General features: G+C 45.2%; 1 long non-coding RNA gene across 1 annotated transcript; it reads left to right on the top strand.

The window, feature by feature from the left end:
* Positions 1 to 731: 731 nt before the first annotated feature.
* LOC119103997 (uncharacterized) lies at positions 732 to 5,172 on the top strand. The gene is made up of 3 exons (XR_005094853.1): positions 732 to 825; positions 1,290 to 1,342; positions 4,724 to 5,172. It is a non-coding gene; the product is annotated as an uncharacterized LOC119103997 (long non-coding RNA).
* Positions 5,173 to 5,564: the final 392 nt, after the last annotated feature.

Raw genomic sequence — 5,564 nt, 5'->3', positions numbered from 1 at the left:
ATCCACCCATTCAAAAGGGTTCGGACCAAATGTATTTTTTTAAAAAATGAGTTGTAATATATGTTGTGCCAGCGACAATGACGCAATCAAACAATGGCGTATTGAGCAGTACATTTAACAAAAAGATAATTTGAGGTATCTAGAGCAGTCTTCCTTCTTAAAAGCATATCAATAGTCATAAGCGAGTTTGTTTAGTCACATCTAACGCTTCTCCAATATCTCCAAAAGTGGAACATTTCCTCGAATGGCTATGGGCTGCTGGCCTGCATTCATTTTACTTGATAAGACGTGTCAATTACGTTGCGTTGGTTAAAGTTATTGTTTGATAACGTTGGATGAACAATACACGCAATATTGACTTGAATCAAGTAAAGAAGGTCAAGGTCATTGGTAGTCAAATGTCTGTGAACGCAGTTAGTGGTATAGCATGGGCCAAAACGCATTACTGCGCACTCTTCTGCTGCACAGGAAGCGGTTGGAAATGGCATTGAATGAGTTCTATCTCAGAAGGTCTATTTATGAATCCCTGACTGGCGGAATCAGTTCTGGTCGCCAGCCTGACCTGGCCTGGGGTAAACTCAGCGAGCCCATGCTTTGTAGTCAAGCTAAGTCCTGCTCCGGATGGATCAGCATGTCGACGCGCAATTTGGAAATTCCCATCGGGATTGCGTCACTTGCCGTGACCTGCAGGAGCCTGCCACGACGGCCTTCGTGCCAGTGAAAACCAGATGGTCCTGCCGTCGAGACGTAATCCGCGCGTGGTATAAAGGAAGCGCGCCGCATTCGCATAGGGAATAGTTCAAGAGAAGCACCACCATGAAGTTGGTACGTACCTCTGCGCTGTCCCCATGGATTTCAGTCTGATGTATTCACTGATGATGATATATCTGATGATGTTAGTTACTGGTCTTGCTTCCGGGATAAAAGCGATCGAACCGTCGTGCAAGGTCTGAGCATGGCTACTTGTTTGACTTTGTGGGGTACGTACTTAGTGCCTTCTTATAGCTGCGTGCTATGCATTGTGCGGATATGCTTTGTTATGTTGTGTTATATCGAGACAAAGCACGCGGTTTCCTTGCGTTTAATAATTTTGATTGCTGAGCATTTTTGAGGCGCCATGTTCCAATCGTAGCAGACGTACAACAAAATGGTCTGAACTATTGCCATTTAAGTATCCTTGGTGTAACTGATTCAAAGGTTTGGTCTAAAGGTCTAAAAGGCATGTAATCCTCTAAAGTGTCAATGGTGAAATATCCTGTAGAGCTCAGGTTACCTGCGTTTGTTCACAGACTGTAGCGGTTCTTGCGTTGCTGATGGTGTTGGTTGTCTGCGTTGCTCCTGGGTAAGTTGTTCAAGTGTTGCTCTCTGCTCTTACAGTACAGAAATAAGGCATTGTGACAGTACAGTCGGCCACTATTCATGACAACAACTTTTTTTCAAAATGTTGATACAGGCTATGAAACGATAGTAGCATAACTAAAACTGGCCGCACCAATAACGTTTACTGATTTATATTTCAAATCTCACCTAAACATATTCAAAATGTTACGGAAACAGCGGTAAATGGCTACGGGTTAGCAAAGTATTAAAACAATGAATGGCAGTGGTAATCTAATGCAAAGGTTATCAAAAGCGTGTTTGTAGTGTTCATCAAGACGAAGGGAAGAATAACAAGAGTTGCATCAGTTGTTACTCTGCGCTCCCTACGGCTTCAACTAGTGAACATAACCAGTGAATGGAACTAAGAATATTATACTTGCGGACATGTATGCCCATCAGTTTCATATGTAGCGGTAAAGCTTTGGAGAGCACGTCTTCATTTTTGGTAAATTATTCTGAACGGTCTTCCTCCCACTGAGACAACTTGTCCCACCCTGGGGTAAACTACATCGCATGGTGGGGGACGTCGTGCTTACGTCTTTTTTGTTTTGCTTTTTGTCGCAGAGTAAGCTACGTCGCCAGCAAGCCGAATCGTTACGATGTTTGGGCCAAATATTCTTGTCTGTGCTATTTCGTAGTTCGTCGTGATTGCAACATTGTAATCTTTTGCCCTTTTTATTCATTGCTATTTGTGTCCCGACCCCTGCCACCTTGGTTTCGGTCGCTTCAGAAAGGAATCATAGTTATACAGAGGGAATGTAAATGTTGACTTGTTTTCTGGGTGTCAATAAGTCATGGCAATTGTGCCAATGAATTATTCATCACGTTAAAAACTTCAGGGCACTCAGTTCGTTCTTTGAATATTCTGGCCAACTTGTTTTTACATTTCATCTTTGATGTCATTCCAGACTCCCGTCCCTGGGCCGGCCTTTGATAAAAAAGAAACAGGCGGAGGTAGTTAATAGAAGCAAAGTAGTAACAAATAGAAAATCGCTGTATATTTTCATATCCAAAGACGGCATAAGACTACTAGCTAAGTCGAGAGGGTTGTCATTTCCCTGCACGAAAAAGGGCGTTGAGCACTGAGGTGTTTGCCGTTGAGCACTGAGGTGTTTGCCGTTGAGCGCTGAGGTGTTTGCCGTTGAGCACTGAGGTGTTTGCCGTTGAAACTTAGAAAGAGGTCTTCCGCTCGAGGCTGATATAATATTTCCTACTTTGATTGTCCCAGCTATACGATATGAACAAAATTACAACACTCATGAAGACTAAGCGTGTTATGCCATGAATACAACAGCGTTCTCCTTTCTTGGCGGCAAAATGATCTTTGGCTGATCAGTGCACCCTTAACCTGGATATTTGCAACGCTAATAACTACGGTAAGTAGGAGCCCTTGTTTGTGGTACGTGCACAGCTTACCATGATGCAATACTATTATAACCTATGTTTAGGCCTAATGTCCAGAAAAGTGACTGAACAAGTGAGTCAGCTTTCAGGATGTGAGAACTGATCATGCTACACGTAACAGGTCTAGAACATTCAGAAGACATGCCACATTCAAAAGATAGCATAAGCTTCGCGCACAGGAACCAGTGTTCATTAACGGAGGTCGGTAGCACCTTTGTTCATAGCACCGTCAACCTTTTAAACCGGTGCATGCTCAAAGCCGTAATAATTCAAGGAAGCTGTTGCCGAAAAGCTGTATTTTACCCAGGCAGGAAGTGGATAATTTTTGTCTTAGTTTTTAACAGTAATTGAAGAATGTCTTCATCTGTGGGAACTTTACACGTTTATGTAAGTAGCCAATAGGATATATCCACTATTAAAAATGAAATGCCTAGCTCCTCGTTGTCGTCATTCAGCGTATAGGACACCGATCCGACTGATTCGAACGTGTGAAAAACCATGACAGTAATGCCTATCATTACATTCAGCGGTTCGCTCACGCATGCCCCGCTTCGGAGACTGCATCAACCTCTTGTGGATTTCCAAACAAAAATGACTGCAAAATCATACCAAAATTAGATCACATCCAGTCGTACCAGTAATGATTTGTGGCGGGCCTCCATGGTCATTAAGTTCTTCATCCTTCACCTGTAAGGTCTGCAGTACACAACTTTGGCGTTCCTTAGTTGTTTGATAAGTATGTGTGGTGATTAGTTTATTTGCGGGCAGCACTTGTTACGATTCACTTCAATGGCATTCAACCACGACCTGAATGCGTGTACTTTTGTATTCTGAAATATGTGCTTTGTGCCATGCAATCACATGCGTAGCTTGTTAAGTATGTCGATTCACGAGCCTCTGTTGTGCCTGCGCCTTGTGCGCAATTGGGTGCCAGTCGTTTGCGGTCCTAAGAAAGAAACAATTAAGGAGTGTGGTCATATTGTTCCCGAATAATTTCAGTCAAGTAAAGATTGTTTGTTTATGTAAGTAAAAACTGGTTTACGTAATTTTTATAATCACATAAGTTGTTATGTGCATTTGCGGGGAACATTATGCAAATCCATAAGACAGTACCAATAGCCTTATTCCTCATGGAATACCTAGGAGAATGAAGGTATAAATGTTTTGATATTTCGGCTGCACGCATTTGTCGAAGCGAATGCTAGGCATTAGGCAATCATGATGCCATAAATTGTCTTTCCTGGAGGCGTAATGGTGAAGTGGTTAACGCGTTGGACTCGCGAGGGGCACCCGGTTCGAGTCTCGGTCGCGTCATGGTCCCTGAGTGCTAATACGGACAACGCTGCCGCTGGTGCTCCATGAAAGGGGCGCGGCGGCGCGCGTCGCATCCCCTTAAAAAAGAACGATCTGTCTCTTACTTCACGAGGGTCACCAATGGTGCCTGACCTGAACTGGGATCATGTACAAATCTAGCACTCGTGATCTCCTTCCATCGCAATATGTATGCAAAGGCCGGCACAATGCGCTTCCATTTCAATTAAGACAGAACGGGTTTTGGACTGCTCCCAGCAAACCCTGTCTGGCTGTCTGGAAAGCCCGACATCTCATAAGGATGTGGGACACGCGGAATGGACTCCACAGATGACTATGCGATCGCTTTGGGAGTGCTGCCAAAGGCACGGTTTGCACACTTCATCGCGCTAGTTGCTGGGAATGCCCCCCCCCCCCTTCTTGGTTTTCTGTCAGTGATTTGTAACCGGTACCTCGCGAACACACGTCTGAACACAACACACGTCTGAACACACGTCTGAACACACGTCTGATTTCTGCAATGCTTCTAAAACAGAGCTCATCTTGTCATATCTGAATATGCATCATGCCCATGTGACCTGTGCATGTGTGTTTTCTGTGGTTCAAGTATGTGATATTTTGTGTGTAGATTCGGTGCTCCGCACGGAGGCTTCAGAAGACGCTGGCCCATCGGACGATTCTACGGACGTCCTTTCATCGGAGGCCTCGGCTTCGGCATCGGAGGCGTCCTTGGAGGCGGCATTGGAGGCGGCATTGGAGGCGGATTCCTAGCCCCCGGCTATGCTAACCACTTCGGCTACGGCTGGCCTACCTACGCCCATGGCACCTGGTGAAAAGGTTGTCGTTACCTTGAGCTCAGCATGACCATGGTGGTTGCTTTTTCATTGGCATCAGCGTCCCTTGCGCCACACTGCTTTCTCGGACGTTGGAGCGAGGTGAACACTCGCCCTAGAGTTCAGCATATCTTACCTGCATCTAGGTAATCACACCAATCCAGCCTGTACAATCCAGCTCAGCCAGCTTCTGTTGTAATGCGAGTAGCTAATACATGTCGGACATTGATGAGCCTGGTGTGCGTTCTCGCACACTCAGGAAGAAGAAGTCTACTGGGAGAGTTAAGTGCGTTCGCCTGCCCGCGGCACTCGGCGAGGTGGGCGTCATGTATTGAGAAAGAAAGCGAGATTTCACATGCGATCCAGCTCATAAGCCTTTGTGACACATCAAAATCAAAAACTTGTCCGGTTATTTATTTTTCATGGCATTGGTTCTCATGCGAGCTAAGGGTCGGTCACTGCGAGAAGCCAAGGCTTCTGATCGAGAAAATATTACGCGTTTCCACACGGCAACAGAAGACCGACGGTGTTGTGTTCAAGAATGTTTGGTTGGACTTAAAACGCATACGAACAAAATCTCTTGATCCGTCCCATGTACAGTAAGCGTGCAGTTGTTGACGGCCAAACGGTGACACA

Source organism: Pollicipes pollicipes, unplaced genomic scaffold, assembly GCF_011947565.3.
Source record: "Pollicipes pollicipes isolate AB1234 unplaced genomic scaffold, Ppol_2.1 Scaffold_2555;HRSCAF=2994_pilon_pilon_pilon, whole genome shotgun sequence".
NCBI lineage: Eukaryota > Metazoa > Arthropoda > Thecostraca > Pollicipedomorpha > Pollicipedidae > Pollicipes > Pollicipes pollicipes.
This window is presented reverse-complemented; position numbering and strand designations above follow the sequence as displayed.